Raw genomic sequence first — 17,951 nt, 5'->3', positions numbered from 1 at the left:
TTTAAAGAATAGAATTCAAGGGTTGAATTCCTCTAAAAAATACCTAATAAAAAAAAATGCAAAACAAAGCTTAAGAACTGAAGTTATTGACAATTTAAAATCGATAAATTTTGGGTTTTTATAGTGTTGCAAATTGGATATCTTTTGATAGAGAGCACAAATTTTAATAAAACTAGTTCTAGAGGATATAGTGAAGCCGTGGCATTTCGTAGTTGTGTTCATAATAACCTAGCAATTAAGATATATAGCTAGATTTATGATATTTTTACATTTTTGGCCTCAAACCTCACTATATAAAGGAATTCCATTGCAAAGTAAGCGATTCTCTTGGAAACCCTAGTTCTATTTTTGGGTTATGGCAAGTGATGTACCTTATAGAAAGGATGATGGTCTTATTATTAAAGAATACATAAGATGGATGGAGTTTAAACATCCATTATTTTGGAGAATATATCAACACGATAATTTAAAGAATGATGTTGGAATATGTGGGGATGGACTTAACTACAAAGAGATAAATACATTGTCACATACGAAATATGATAAATTGTACTTAGATAGATGGCCTCCTGCCAAAAAGAAGGATAATGAGGTTTGTAAGGGTTTATTTTCATGTGATAAATCTATATTATAGGTTCATGGATGTATTCATAAAGGGAATATCATTGTTTCTATTAAATCTAGTTGGCAACATAACTTCATCAATGTTGGCTAAAAGAGTGCAAGTACTTGTGAATAATATTAAAATCACACATGTTTTTCCGGAAAAGAAACCTGTAATTTCATTCATAAAGAGGAGAAAATACATTTTGCATATACATGCATGATGTGTGCATTCCTCAAGGATCTGCCCAGATCCTTGTATGGAAAAAAAATAGCAAATAAATATACGCTTACAACCTCCAAACAAAAATAAAATATAAAAATAGATAAATATAGTACAATTAGGAAATACCAATGATGTGGACATCACTAGTCTTTCCCTTCTTTTCCTTCTTCTCCAGGATTGGTTGCCAAACCCTGGACTTGGAAGCCACTGGAACTAGGGCCAAAACACCCATAGATGACCCAGTAAAGTCATCTTTGCCTGACTTTGAACTTTCTGATACATGAGCCCTCCTTGTGCCCCTTATTTCTTCTACTATCTAATTATTTTATTACTGAAGTTCTATCACTTGGATCGATATTGTAATTGTCCCACAATGGTTGGGGGTAGTAGCATTAGGCTCATGAATGCTCCCTTCCTCTTTGACTGAACTCTCCTTGATTTCTGTTCTTCCACCACGGATGAATATGAAAATTACCATCCATGTGGCTCGTGGATTGTAACAACCCTGGTGAAAATTCCATGTAATAAAAGTTAATAAAAGCAAAATAATAATGACGATTATGGGACACTTATTCCAAGCTGAATGTTGGGAAAATACATCCTAATGTGGGTGTTCATTTGGTTGATTATGGCTAAGGAAATTGGTAAAGGCAATGACAAAGGCTTTGGAAAGGCAAAATGGCCTTTTTGGCAATTTATTTATGAAAGTAATGGAAATTAGGAGAAAAGGAAGGTGAAAGGTCATAGGTTGCACTTGATGAGTAAAATGAAGGAAAATAATAGAAAAATGAAGAAAAATGGAGGCCACATTAATAAAAAGGCTTCCGAGGATCAGTTGGTACCTTTTGTCAGTTCAATTTTGGAGCTCTCTCTCTCTATTCTCTCTTTCACACACTCTTGGACACTTAGAGTTTTCTTGGGGCACTTTAGCTTTGGATCAAGAAAGGCAAAAAAGGCAGAGAGGAAGCAAAGATCAAGCAAGGAAGAGTAGGATCAAGCAGCTACATCGAGTTTACTTGCAGGTATCAATTTGCATGTGTGATTTCCTTACTAGATTTGGCATGCATGGTTATGCATGTTTGTTCTTGGTTCTCTTTATGTCATGGGCATGGGTTTTTCCAGGTGTGACAATGTTCTTCAGCCCTGCTTTGCCATTTCCGAATAGCCATGGCGATATTGGGTTCTCATGTATTGGTTGAGTTGGATTACCGGATGGATTCGAAGATGAGTGAGGCAGATCTCTAAATGAAAGAACACATGACCTAGTGATCCATGAACGAGACTGTGGATTGCGATAAATCTTCTAGCCTAGTGACCCCTGAACTAGACTGTAGGTTGCGGTAAAGCTAGGTATTGTGTTCCTTGGTTGGCCTAGGAATCCTTGATTGGTGAATGGCTGGATATACGGTAAAGCCTAGAGGTGGTTGCCCTTGATCAAGCCTTGGAATCCTTGCTAATGAATGATGGGATATACAATAAATCTTGGAGGGTGGAGTCTCAATTATGGCCTAGTGACCCCTGGATCAGACTGTGGGTTGCAGTAAAGTATAGAGACTAGGAGACAGGAAAATTCCTCATGGTGTAGGTGGAGAAATCTGGTGGAATCCATGCTTGTTTATGGCCTAGTGATCCAGTGAGGATTGCGGTAAAGCCTGATTCTATTGATGAGGGTGAGGTGGATTAGCCTCGGGAAGCCCTGGTTGGTTATTTTGTTTTGAGTCCCACATTCATGCTTGGAATATGGCACAGGGCTGATTCCCTGAAGACAGACTTGGCTCAGCTAATCTATGGTCGGGTAGAATGTGGTAGTCCCATACTAGGTTGGATTTTGCATTCACTAATAAGAGTTCCTTTCCTTGGTATTTTATGAGAAAATGTACTATACGTGGCATTTATGCTGTTGTATCCCCATTCTTTCTAATATTTATATGCTGGTTATGAATATGTTTTATGACAATGAAAATTTATGGTTCTCATCATGTTTTGATTTGTAAATTAATAAGGAACGAATATATGACCTAATAGATGATAATACAGCCAATGTGATAAGGCACTAATGCTTCTTAGTGATTCTTAGATAATTATAAGACCCCTATGCTCAAATATGTTATTATGACTTGTAGAATGCACAATTGTGACATGTTTGACGAAATTCTTGTCATGTCTAGTAGGGGTCTAGTCAAGTCCTTGTTTAAGAAATTGCATAATTGTCTGTATGTTTCTTTTCATTTCTGTGAATTCCATGAATTTTTGGGCAGTGACTGGGTCCTAGCCTTGGAATTTATCCTTAAATCTCGCAGTTGCTAGCATAGCACTAGCACAAAAAGGCTACAATCACACTCAGGCAAGCTCGTGGGAGTGACTGGGACCTTCAGTCACTTGGAGGGCTTGGCAACAGAGCGACTGGGGCTCTAGGTCCTTGAATTGTTGAGTTTCCTCAAGAGTTTGTCACTTGGAAAGGTGGGGTAGCTCCTAGAGGTTCTATTGGATGTGTGGATGGTCAGTTTAGTTGTACTTTGTCGGTTCCACTTCCTTAAGGTGACCTAGGAGGTTGAATCAGATCATAGTAGCATCTAGTCACATGTTTACCTCAGTTGGCTGGTTACTTGGGTAGATGTGGGAGGAGGGTCTTACAGAGTGGTATCAGAGCATGGTTCACCTCTTGGACTGGATGGGCAGTGTGTTGGTCATGCATTCATGTTGGTTGCATATGTGTTCTCATTTTTGTGGTCTATGTACTGGCTGTGTATGCATGGTGTTGGTTATGGTTGCAATGGTGTTGCCATGTGAAAAGTTAACGACGTTGTTGTTGGATGTGTTTATCATAAGTTATGCCAGTTATGCACTGGATATGCATGTCAGTGTTTGTATGTAAGGTGTATGCGCACGTGTCATACATATGTTGTTATGCATACATTGATATGGGTGTAGTTGTCATGCATGAGGTCATGATGCGTGGTTGATATGGTCATGCATTGATGACTGGACTATGGTTAGGATGATATCTATATGCTTTTATGATTATGTTTATACAACATAGTTACCAATCAAATGAGAAAATTACCGATTACCAAATTTTTTGAGGTAGCAAAAAAAATATCCAATTTTGAAAAGTAGTTATTCAAAATCATATATATATATATATATCTTTCTTTTTTTTTGGAGCATATTTTTGGCACTTTAAATTTTCTTATGTAACATTTTTTTTTAAATGTTACTGATTTTCATGTTGATTTTGAAAAGTATTGATGCGACATCAACCCATTTCTTTTATAGGGCTTGTTTTTGACACTTTAAATTTTTTAATGTATCAAGTATGAACATTTGTTTTAAAAAGTTAGTGATTTTCATGCTAATTTTGAAAAGTGTTGACGCAACATTAACCCTTTTTGTTTAGAGGGCTTATTTTTTAATTTTTTTATGTATTAAGTGTGGATATTTTTTTTTTAAATGTTGGTGATTTTCATGTTGGTAATAAAACATTAAAAAAACAAAAAAAAAACATGACAAATATATATTAACGTCCACTAAGACCAATGCGGCCTATCAGACCTCAAGAAAAGAAAAAGAATCTAAGTGCGATTCTTCAAAATCTTGTTTCTATGATTAAAGAGAAGGGAAAGAAGTGCTCCAAGATCACTATAGTTGGGCTGGCTTAATAAGTCAAGAAGATTGGAAGTGTGGCAGATGTTAGGGAATTGAGAGCGGATGTGAGTAAGAGTCGGGAAGTCTAAAAGGAAGTGCTTTTCATCTTCCACCTTCTTAGTATTGCAAATATGACAGATTCTATCGTTCCAGGGAGTCTTGGGAGTAGACCACTGCCCAGTTTCACTTCGAAGCTCATGAGAATTAGTTCTTATCCTAGCGATGTTAATTTTTTTCTTAGTGTTGGTCAACACAGAGATATAATTCTGGTTATCAAGGGTGGGGTTGATTACCTCCTTATAGTATCTTAGCTTCCTTTTACCCTTCAACTCCTTATCCTACCACAACTTGTCCTTAAAATTGGAGGTAATAATATGTTTGATACTATCTTTGCTTCCCATAATGATCTCCTCCTTAATTCCCCAATGGTTGAGCCAAGACTGGGCATCCTTATGCCACCCGTGTTTGAGGTGAAGGTGGGGGTTTTGTCTAAAGTTAGAAGAAATTCTTGGGAGCCTCTTGGATTCCATATTGTAAAGCTTCTTCTTATACATCAGATATGTAAACATAGCCGTACTTTCAATAGGGGGAAACCAGCTTCGATCAAGAGGATGAGATAGGGAGTATTTCCCTTGATCTTAAGGTTATAGGTTATGAATTGCTTTTGAATCATCTCAATCTTTCTCCACGACTCTCTCAATATACTGCAAACCCAAACTTCAAATTCGTATAAGACAACAGGGGTGACGAGAGTCTCAAAGAGGAACCTGTTATTACTCCAAATGAAAAGATCGACCGTGTTACAATTGTTTTCAAGCTCATAATAAGCTTTCCAGCCTCCAAGAATCATTTTCTCGGTGCTATAGTTCTAGTTGAGTTGATGAGGAAAGTCAATACCCAAATATTTATAACAAGAAACTTGCTCTAAGCAATGGTTATTATAAACGAAATTACTGTGGGTGATATTTTTGGATTTAATGATCATGACTTTAGTCTTGTCGGTATTAATTATATACCCATCTTGGAGCAGTAGACATGAAGAGTCTTAAGCTGCTTGTCTAGGTCATCATGGCTTTTTGCAAGAAGAATGATATCATCAGCATAAAGGAGAAGAGTAATGATTACACCAGCAAGCTCAGTGCCCTTGCATCCTGCAGTTTCCAGACACTCCTCTAGCTTATCAATGTATATGCCAAAAATGGTAGGGGATAGGGGACACCCTTGCTTAACTCCGATATTGCATTTAATATCTTTAGACCACCCTTCATTGGTTTTAAGCTTGGCAGTGACAGTCTCATAGAGGCGGATCAAAACAATCCTTAGTTCAGGAGGAACCATGATCTCTTCAAGTTTCTCCCAAATATTATCTCAAGGAACAATGTCAAAAGCTTTTCTAAAGTCCACAAAACAATAGAAGGGATCTCCTTTACTATTGCGACATCCCTTTGCAATGATCCTGAGAGCGACAAGATGGTCAATAATTGAGTGATGTCTCTTAAAACCAGCTTTCCCTTTAGCTCTTTTACCTTAGATTTCAAGCCAAAGGCTAAGCTTCTTTTCCAAAATGAGCCCATATAGCTTGGCTAGGATGTGGCTAATCATAATCGTCATGTAGTTATAGGGAACGATTTTGTCCCCATTTTTGAAGATAGGCACAATAAGGCTTTGCGTCCAAAGATGAGGGAATCCATGCTTTACAACCAAATTGAGAAGCTTGTGGAGATGAGGAATGAGGATAGATATTCCCATTTTAAAGATCTCAACTTGGTATCCGTCAATATCTTTAACTTTCCCATTAGCAAGCTTATTAATCCTAGACTCAATGTCTTTCATGGAAAACACATCCTCCTTAATAGGAGTGTTTAAGGTGGTGCACACAGTGTCCAGAGGGTCATACAATTTCTTAAGACAATTGTCCCAATTTTCTAAGGGGATATAATGATTATCTTTGGTTTTATGAACAAGCACATTCCGCTAAAACTTTCTTGGCGTGACTTTAGAAATGTGGAAAAGATGTTCTTGTCTTTTATTAATAAATGACCTCTTCTTCCTCTTGATGAAATATTTGTATATATTTATATTTTGGAGCTTAATGATTTCATTAGGAGTGTCTCTGATCACTTTCCTGGAAATTTTACAGTCTTTGTCATACCATGGATTGGAAGTTCTATTATTCTTCTTATATGAAGTCTCATTAGAGAACTTGTTGATGGTATTGGAAAGGGTAGTAGTAAAATGGTAATAAATTTGATCAATGTTGCTATTATAAGTCAGGGAGCCTAAATCCATTTCTAAATCCCTTAAGAAAAGGTCGACCTTACTTCTATCGAAGCGAATGTGTCTTTTTCTTTCACTGGTCTCTTGCATGTGGGTGGTATGCATAACAAGATTGAGGGATAAAGACAGAGGTTTGTGGTCAGAGTCAGGTTCGAATCCGTTAAGTAGCTCAAAGTTTGTAATACGGTTGAGGACAAGGGTGTCGGAAATCGCATAATCCACAACACTGCTACCCAACCCATGGAAACAGGTCATTTGACCAGAGAGGGGCCACTTGTTAATACCATTACAGATGATTAGGTCCTGGGAACTACAAAGTTTGAGGAGCTCAGTGCCGAATAAGTTCTCGATTATGTCTTCAGAGTTTCTCTTGAATCTATTAGCTAAAGTTACTTTCTTCATCAAGCCACAAAGGGTCGGGGTAAGAGTTGTTACTTAACATAATAGCTTGGTTAGTAGCAGTTCTAGCATTAAATTCCCCAAGAAAAAGGATATTACCTTCATTCCTTAGGTTGAAGATGTCTTTTTCTAGGGTATTGAAAGGACAATTCTTATCCAAGTTGTTTTTCTTATAGGATGTAGAGTTGATAGGAGCGAAATAACAGATTGCAAGAAAGATCTTATTGGTGGTAGAATCAGAGATCTCGATCCAAATGTATTGATTGAAGGGGTCGATTTTATGAAGTTGGATGTGAGAGGAAATAATGTTCCTTATATAGCAGGCTATACCACCAAAACCCCTCTGAGAGGATTTCTTATTCCAAGCTGACCAAAGAGTGAAACTGTCAAGGTGAGGGACCCTAGATTCGTCATGCTCCCAAGTTTCAACTAAAAGAATAAGGTCAATATCACTCAGGATCCAACTTAACATAGGACCTTTACACCATGGAAAATCACAACAATTCCAGAAGAGGATCTAGAGTGATGCAAGTCCCTATTTATCACTCGTGCTTGAGACTTTATCTCTAATAATAACTTTCCTATTCCTAATGATTGCCCATTTCCCTACCTTTCTTGCCTCCTTGACCTTTTGGACTTCTTTCCTAAGTTCAACTTGATCTTCTAGAATGAGATCTTCATTTATAAAGATTCTTATTTCTTTTAGTCTTGGGGCTTTCTTGAGTATATCTAATTTATGTTCACTACAACTGACCTTGACATAGATTAGTACGTGTTTATGCTCAAGTATCTTTCCTACCCTTTTTGCTTCCGTGAGATAAGTTGTTTGAATTTGAGATTTTGTTTTTAATTGTTCTTTAGTTATTTCTAATGCGTCTTCATTGTTTTGCTCTTCTATACCCGCAATTATAAGGTTTAAGGCTCTTTTGTGATGCTCATGGTCGAGTACAATTAGTTTATTAATTTCCTCTTTTATGGGTTTAATATCTAATTTATTCTCTGTGTTATTTAGGGCTGAGTTATTATGTAGTTGTTCTTTTAGATTTTTAATCTCAGCTTTTCAAGGTGTCATTTTCTTTAACCATTGCTTGTTTACTATGTTCTATTTCTTGAATTTTACCTTTCATTTCTTGGAGTTTAGTTTCGAGTGTGATTATTTTATTTTTTAATGATTTGTGGTTGTTGTCAAGCATTGTAGTTAATTCTAGTTTAAAATGGTTTTCTCTTTCTTCCTTCGTCTTTCTAAAGATTCAATGTACTCATAAAGACTCTCTAGGGTAATTTTACTTGGTCTGCCTTTGCTAGAGGGGGGCTTAGAAATATGAGGGGAAGTACTCATAGTGTAACAAAACAAAACTTAACAAGAGGAGGGTAAGTGGGATTATGTGCATCTGTCAGGCAAAACCAATGCGAGGCTGCACTCAGTACACCTCAGAGGTTGTATCCTTGGCAAATAATGATCTCTTGGAGTTCAAAAAAAGTTATTGTTAAAAAAAAAACAAAATGAACTTGTAAAGAAAAAAAATATACATATATATCAGAAAATAAATAAAAAAAGGAAAAAAACACATAATTTAAAGAAAAAAAAAACATCAAAAACTTTTTTTTTTTAAACTTAAAAAAATAAATTAAAAAAAATACATAATTAAAAAAAATAAAAATATATATAATTAAAATAAAAAAATTTAAAATAATTAAAATTTGAAAAAAATATTAAAATGCAAAATGAAAAATAATTGAAATTAAAATAAAAAACAATTGAAAATAATTATTAATTAAATAAAAAACATTTAAAAAGAAAATTTAAAAAATAAAAACATAAAAAAATTCCAATATTAAATATATGAAAAAAAATAAAAACCAAACCTCCCGCCTAGGTGGCCATGGGGACTGGCCTCGGCGGGCGGGGAGCTGCATGATTTTTTTTTATTGTTTTTTCCAATAAATATTTTAAATTGTTTTTGTTTAATTATTTTGCTTTTTTTTTCAATAATAATAATAATAATTATTATTATTAATTATTAATTTATATATATATATATATATATATATATATATATATTTTTTATCAATGTGTGTTTTTTTTTTTTAAATTTCCATTTTTTTTTATGTTTTTATTTTTACAAGTTAATTTTGTTTTTTATTACATTTTTATGAGTTTGTTTTTTTGATGTTTTTTTATTGTTTTTTCAGAAGTTTAATTTTTTTAAATGTTTATTTTTCTTATTTATTTTTTTAAGTTTATTTTTTAAAGTTTATCTATTTATTGATTTTATTTCAATGTTATATTTTGGTTTATTTTTATTTTTTTTTAAATTTATCTCATTAATATTATTTATTTAGTTTTTTAATGTTTTTTGGGGTCAAAATTTTAATTTTTTTTATTAAATTATGTTTTTTTTTGAAATATTTTCCTTTATTTTTTATGTTTTTATTTTTTGTTTGTTTATTTGTTTTTTTTTTAAATTTTTATCTTAATTTTTTTTGGGTTGTGTTTTTTAATTTTGTAATATATACTTTTATTTACTTATTATTATTATTATTATTATTTTTTAGTTTTTATTTTTTCGATGTTTTCATATTCTCAATATATTTGAATGGATATAGATGTCAAAATAAAAATATGTAGTAGTAATAAGTCTAGGAGAACAATTTTTGTTGATGATGTACCTAATTAGCGATCGATAGGATTCTGGAAACAATTTTTTTTTTTTTGGCATAATCTTTTTTTTTTTGTAAGCTTAGGTGGGACCTTCTCATTTTCGAGTTTTTACATGTCCGTTATTCACCCCATTTCCAGGGAGGGTAGCACAAGAATCGAACCCAAGATCTCCGGTTTGGTGAGACTTCATTTCCACAACCATTGCCACTTGACCTACCCCATGCGGACTTTTTGGCATAATCTTTAATATGTTTATTAGTTTCGATTTATTTAATTCAAAAGAAATATAATTTTAATATTAAATTATGATGCCCCCGGATGCGGGTGACACAAACGAATTAAATGATATTCATGACAGATTGTAAGACCAGGTACTGCCAGCTGCAGGGCAGCGTGGCTTCCCAGGTTCTCACCTCGCGCAAGAGGGATAGCATTATTAAGGATGGATATTGCAGGATTTTTGCATTAATGGAGTGCACTGTTCAAAGCAAAACTGTGGTTGTTATAATCATGGCGATCCTGTTTGTTCTCTTCACACCTCGCGCTCAGTCTTATTGTTCCGGGCCTTGGTTTGATGTGGTTTTTGGTGACAGGCAGAACTCTGCAAACAGAGGCAAGCTCCAGGCCGGCTCTCTGTTTTTCTGGAAGAGGTACTATTATGCTAAGGTTCCCCACGGCAGGATTAGCACGGCTTTAAGGGGTAAGCTTTCTAAAGCTCTTGAATTTAGAACTGGACGAGTTTCTTCTCCGTCTCGGGCATTCTCTGTGCATTTGATTTGGTCTCTGTGTCAATCATTTTATCCCCCTGTTGTTGTCTCTGGTTTCTCTGTGCCTTCCCCTTTGCTCTTCATAATGGTTCGCCAGGGTGGGAGGAATCGTTCCGGGGGGCGACGTGGTAGCGACAAACGTTCGACCGCTAGTCATTCTGTGGACCCTGAACAGTCGCCTATCAATCTTCCCTCCTCTCATGTGGATGTGCCTCCTCCGAGCCCTGTGCGCAAGCCAATTCCAAATAGTGCTTTCCAAACCACGCATTTCAAATTCCAAAGCAATCTGAATAGGCCTCTGATTACTGCTCATATCACTATAATCCTTTCGGAAGAAGAAAATCAAATCTCTCCTCTGTCATGCATGGCTCCTGATCCTTCTCAAAGCAGTGAGCATTTAATGGATGAGGGAAGCCAGGAGAATCGGATGAATGATAAGTTTGGTCAGGATGAAATTCCCAGAATCATTCCGCCTCTTGAAGACATAAATCCAGTGGCCGGGGAAGGGACTTTTGGAGCTACAAGTCATTCCTTGGCGAACCCAGCAAGCGAGACGGATGGCAATGAAAATTTGAGGATTGGCAGTGCGTGTCTGGTAGCGGAGAAGACTCCTGGTGAGGATGTGGAAGTTTAACGCCACCTGGGTCTGTTTTTTCTCCCTTTTTGGTTTTGATATCGCTCAGATGACTACTTCCAGGCAACTCTGTTTACAGTCAAGGTTCAACATCTTCAACCTGTTGTTTTTGTTTCCCTTCAGGGCAATGGATGTTTAATTACCGTCTGGTTTGCCAAGTACTTAGGCTTTTTTGCTGTCATGTTTCTACCTACGTTCTACGGGTCTATCTCTGGGTTCTATATCTGTCTTCTAGCTCTTTGTAACTGGTCTCCCCAGGTTCCTTCTGTACTGGGGCAGTTCTGCTGTGTTGAGTGCTCTCGGGTTCTGTTCTCTGAGGCCTCAACTCCTTGTAAAATTATTCCTCTTTTTAGTTAATAGATTTTAGTCTTTGCAGAGAAAAAAATAAATTAAATTATGATGCAAAAATAATTAGAAAAATACTTGAAGGTGAAAAAAATAATGTTTCACGAGTACTTTAGGAATTCATAAATGAACTCTGGTAGGGTTTCAAGCAAATCCTGAAGCATCTGATAGCACTAGATTTGCATTCTCTGCAGCCATCATTTTTGTATTAGAGGGCTTTGACAGGGGGAAATGAGTGCCCCTACCTGGGGGGAGAGATCCCCTCCTATCGAAGTGTGGCAATAGGTAAAACCAAAGGAAAAATAGGAACACTACATGGACATGGAGCTGGCCCTAATGAGGGCCCTGTAATGGGAGCCCAATGTCAAGCACAAATCTGCAAGCAATGCCTCCCACATGCAACCAAAAAACCCAGATTTGTGATACCCTCTAACAAACTGGAGAACTACCGCAAGTACATGAAGGATCATGCCCTGATCTATAAATTTATTGGGATCTGGTCATCAGAAAGGATTTGATCAAGTGGATCCAGAGATCGGATTGAGTATGATGAGCCTCAATCACTTGAGGAAGTTATTGGGAAACTAAAGCATTGCTATCAACAATCAAAGTGTAAGGTATAATCTCAACAAGTATGGAAAGGGAAAGATAAAGTAAAGGTAAATGACAGCCCAAAACAACATGGCCTCATAATGCAGAAGAGAAATAGAATGTTGCACCAAATAAGAATTTTAATGCAGCTAGACAGGGACATGGGTCACAATAGCAGAATAGAGGTGATGGTATAAGATGGTTGGAGTGTTGGACATGTGGTAAGGAGCATCTTAAGAGGGATTGTCTGCAGAATCAAGTCAATAGGCCTCAAGTCTATAGTGCATAGGAGGCACAAACTATTGAGGATGTTGGGTAGAGAATTCCTCATATCTATGCAGCGCTGGATAATATGAAGGCAGATCATCAGGCACATATCATTGAGATGGACGGTAAGCTTTTTGATCAACTTGTTTCTATTTTGATTGAACGTGGATCTAATTATAGTTATGTTAACCCTGACTTTGTGGATAAGTGTGGTTTGAATAAAGAAGTGCATGCATAGTCTTAGTTAGTGCAATTGGATATAGGTACCAAGAAGACAATCCATCATTGGGTAAGAGCTTGTGCATTTGTGTTGAATGGTAAGCCTACAACATCACATCTGAATGTATTACCATTGGGGTCATATAGTATGATTTTGGGTATGGACTGACTATATCTTCATAGGACCAAAGTGGATTGTTATGAAAAATCCATTGAGTGCTTGGATGACAATGGGGAGAAAAGAATCTTGCAGGGTAATAAGAAAGCAACATTAGTTAGGATGGTGACAATTATGCAGGCAAAACATAGTCACAGAAAAGGGTGTGTGTTATTTGTAGTACACTTTTCTAGTGATAAAGGTAAGGAGGATGAGGATGCAAATATATTGAGCAGGTACTCGATCTTACAACAGTTTCAAGAAGTGTTTCTAGAAAATATCTTAGAGTTGTCGCCTCACAGAGAAGTGGACTTCTCCACTGAGTTGGTACCGAGGGCAACACTAACATCAAATGCACCATATAGGATGAGCACTCCAGAGTTAGTAGAGCTGAAGTTGTAGTTTAAGGACATGCTTTACAAGGGATACATTAGGCCAAATGTATCACCATGGGGTGCACCGGTCTTGTTTGTGAAGAAGAAAGATGGTACTCTGTAGTTCTGCATTGATTATAGGCAATTGAACAAGGTGACCATCAAGAACAAGTACCCATTGCTGAGGATTGATGACTTATTTAATCAGTTAAAGGGGGAAATAGTGTTTTCAAAGATTGATTTGAGATTTGGATATCGCCGGGTATGCATCAAGGAAGAGGACATTTACAAGACAACTTTTCGGACAAAGTATGGGAATTATGAGTTTGTTGTAGTTCCATTTGGTTTGACTAATGCTCCAATTACCTTTATGTGCTTGATGAATAATGTGTTGTGTCCTTATCTGGACTAGTTTGTTATTGTATTCATTGATGACATCTTGTGTTAGGTCCCTATAATATTAGTGATTCCCCCATTACTATTGTAGTTGTATCCCTTATTAATATTATTGTGCCCCTATTTTCCCCATATTGTTATTACTGTGCCCCATAGAATCCCTCTATTGTTATTTTTGTGCCTTTATATTATTATTGTTAGGTCAGCTTGGTTATATTGTGACCCCATAGACTCCTATATATAGAAAGGAGGTTTTGTCATTTATATCATCCAAGAATTGTTCATTTATGTAATGTAAAGGAGGTTGCCCCCTCGAAGAGGCTGAATTCTAAGGCGTTGATCTATCTTTTCTATCTTTTTGTGACCTGGTTTCATAACATTTGGTATTAGAGCTTTGGATTCTAGGGTTTCGCTGCTCCAAATAGGTCACCGTGGAATTTGCGCTATAACTTTTTTTTTGCGACGTTTCAGATGCTTAAAAAAAAAACCCATTTGGGCCAAAATCGTATTGAAGCTTGGGTCCGAATTTCAGAGATTTTTACGCTATATTTGCGGAGATATGGTCTGAGGAAGTTGGCATTTTTGCAGACTCTCGAATTACATTCCAAACAGGTGACCTGGGAAAATCCTCATAACTTTTGTTTTGAGCATCAGATTAAAATTTCGTAAGAAGTTACAGAAAGAGGACAGACTATAGTTTCCTGTGTATATTTTTTAGATCCGAAGGTCAAAACAGTGACACGTGGTACTTCATACAAGTTCGATCTTCTGAAAAGGTATATAATCAGGTCATCTTGGGAGATTGTGCATAACTATTTCTTGGAGAATCTAAATTTGATAAGACTGGTGGCAATGGAAAGAGGACGCAAAGGGATACTGCAGGTCGCAATTTCAGAACTAGATGATCTAAAATTATAGAGATACATCAAATTCAATATCAAGCTCCTACAAAGTGAAAAAATGTGTGTTTTTTTTTTTAATTTTTGCATAAGCTTGGTTTGAAAAATTAGTTTGAAGGAATTCAAAGGGCATAGTAAAGCATTATTATCGGTAATTGATGCCCTGAGGAAAGAAAATGCAAACACCTAGTAAGAAACCTGAAAGCTCTAGCATGACTCATGAAGAAGAGGAAGAAATGCAACATGATATATCAAAATTACGAGACCAAGTGCAACAAGTGTCACTCGCACAAAAAGTAATAGAATCTAAGATGGATGGTTTAAAGAAAGATGTAGAAGCTAAGATGTATGGTGTGGAAGCTAAGATGAATGACGTGGAAGCTAAGATGGACGATTTGAAGATAGATTTGAAGACAGGCATAGAAGATTTGAAGATAGATTTGATAAAGTTTCTACAAAAAATGCATACTAATGGTGAAAGGGTAGTAAAGGAAAATCATATTGAGAAAAAAAAAATGTTAATCATGATTTCATAGACTCTAATGTTGGATCGGAGAACCACCATATTCCAAAAATCGATATGAGGAAGTTTGATGGCAAGGATTCCGCAACATGGATACTACAGACGGAGCAATTTTTCGATCTCCATAATGTGAAAAACACACAAAAGATACGTATTGCAACTTTATATTTGGAACCAAATCAGTTTGTATGGTATTGATGGCTTTGCTCTCAAAAACAAATTGTCACTTGGGGCAATTTTTACGGAAAAAATGACAGCACATTATGAGGATACAAAAAGCAACATCTTTTTTAGCCAATTTATAAGTCTCAAACAAAAGGGTTCAATGATGGAGCACATTGAGGACTTCCAAAAATTGAACATAAGGGTAAACCATATTCTAGAGGAGCATAGGATTGATGTGTTCTTAGGGACTTTAAAGGATAATATCCAACATGAGGTTCGCCTTTGGGAACCTGATTCATTGGGGAAGGCATTCAGGTTAGCAAGAAAAATGGAAAGCAAAATTATGGCAACCAGGAAGCCTACCACTCAAAACTATAAAGATGGAAGTGTTATTGCCCCTAGCCTTCCATAACCTATAAGGTTGACACCACAACAATTGGAAGAAAAAAGAGCAAGAGGGCTTTGTTACAGTTGTGATAGAAAATACACTAAAGGTCATAAGTGTGCCGAGAAGAAATTATTCTACATAGATTGTGAAGAGGAGGAAGAAAAGGAACAAGAAATGTCAAAAGAAGAGGATATATTCCAGGAACAAACCCTAGATAAAGAAGTAATGAATCTGACCATATCTTGTAATGCATTGGCTGGAATTACCACTCCTCAAACTATCAAGATAGAAGGACATATCAAGAAGAAAAAGGTAATAATGTTGATTGATTCAGGAAGTACCTACAATTTTATTCATTGTAAGATAGCAAAAGAATTGAATTGCTTCCTATATCTAGCACCAGAGTGTCAAGTGATGGTTGCAAGTGGAGGAACCATAAATTGCTCTGGAAAGTGCCATAATATCAAGCTATCCATGGGAGAATATGTATTGAATAGCACAATGATTTCCATTCCAATGGGAGGTGTTGATGTTGTACTAGGAGTCCAATGGCTACAATCCTTGGGTATAATAGCTTTTAATTTTCAAGAACTTCTCATGAAATTTTCTACGGAAGGAAAGGAAGTTGAATTAAGGGGTATTGCAGGGAAACCAGGAAAGATAATCAGCGCTAATGGTATGACAAAGCTTCTAAAAAAGGAACATTGCACAATTATGTTCGCTAGATGTTTCCACATCGAAATCATCTATTTCTCCAGATCTCCAAAAAGTCTTGGACAATCATTCCAAGGTATTTGAGACTCCCAAAGGTCTCCCACCTATTCGTGATCATGATCATGCTATTCATTTGATTCCAGGAAGTGTTCCTCCAAACATCAGACTGTACAGATATCCCTATGCCCAAAAGAGTGAAATGGAACGTATGGTTGCAGAAATGTTAGAGGCTGGTATAATGCAACCTAGTCAAAGTTCTTTCTCTGCTCCAGTAGTATTGGTGCACAAGAAGGATGGATCATGGCTCATGTGTCCGAATTATAGGGAGCTCAACAAGCTCACTATTAAATATAAGTTTCCCATTCCTGTCATTGATGAATTATTGGATGGATTGCATGGATCAATTTACCTCACCAAGTTGGTTCGTTCAGGATATCATCAAATCAGAATGAAGACTGAAGACATTCCAAAAACAACATTTAGAACTCATGAGGGTCATTATGAATTTTTGGTCATGCCTTTTGGCCTTACCAATGCACCTTCTACATTTCAAGGTTTGATGAATTCCATTTTCAAACCCTTCCTTAGAAAATTTGTATTAGTATTTTTTGATGATATAATAATCTACAACAAGTCTTGGAAGGATCATGTTGAACATGTTGACAGGGTGCTACAACTATTGGAGGAGAAACAATTATATGCAAGAAGATCCAAATGTTTCTTTGGAGTATAAGAGGTGGAATATCTGGGTCATATTGTATCTCATGAAGGAGTTAAGGTAGACCCTAGAAAAATTAAAGGCATTAAGGAATGGAAAATACCCACATCCATAAAGAATTTGCGAGGATTTCTCGGGTTGACAGGGTATTATCGCAAGTTTGTTAAGAATTATGGGAAAATAGCAGCACCTCTAACAACATTATTGAAGAAAGATGCATTTTCATGGACTCCAGAAGCAACAAAGGCCTTCGAACATCTTAAAGAGGCAATGTGCCAAGCACCGATCTTAGCTACAACGGACTTCACAAAAACCTTTATTGTGGAATGTGATGCTTCAGGAAATGGAATTGGTGTCGTTTTAATACAAGATGAAAGACCCATTGCTTTCGAAAGTCGTCCAATCAAGGGAAAGTATTTACACAAAGCTATTTATGAGAAGGAAATGTTAGCAATAATACATGCACTTAAGAAATGGCGACCCTAACTAACGGGAAGACACTTCAAGGTAAAAACGGATCATGATAGTCTTAAATACTTTTTAGAACAAAGATTATCCTCTTAAGAGCAACAAAAATGGGTCACAAAGATGTTGGTTTATGACTTTGAAATCATCTACAAAAAAGGGAACCAAAATGTTGTGGCAGATGCACTCTCAAGAAAGGATGAGGATGTGGAAGCATTGTTGGGCGCCATTTCTATTATCCAACTAGATTGGATAAACGAAACAAGGGAGGAATGGAAGAATGACGAAGAAGTGTGGGCACTTATTCGAAAGTTACAACAAGGTTCTAGTACATCTGATACATTTAGCTGGAAAAATGATTCATTATGGTACAAAGATCGCTTATACCTCTATAAGAATTCCCAACTAAAACAAAATATTCTTATGGAATTGCACACTTCTCCCTTAGGAGGGCACTCAGGATTTTTAAAAACTTACCACAGGGTTAAGAAGGAATTTTTTTGGGATGGCCTTAAAT

This window comes from Pinus tabuliformis, chromosome Q (assembly GCF_031772625.1).
Source record: "Pinus tabuliformis cultivar Carrire ecotype Pingquan chromosome Q, CPIR1, whole genome shotgun sequence".
In the NCBI taxonomy this organism is placed as follows: Eukaryota; Viridiplantae; Streptophyta; class Pinopsida; order Pinales; family Pinaceae; genus Pinus; species Pinus tabuliformis.
This window is presented reverse-complemented; position numbering follows the sequence as displayed.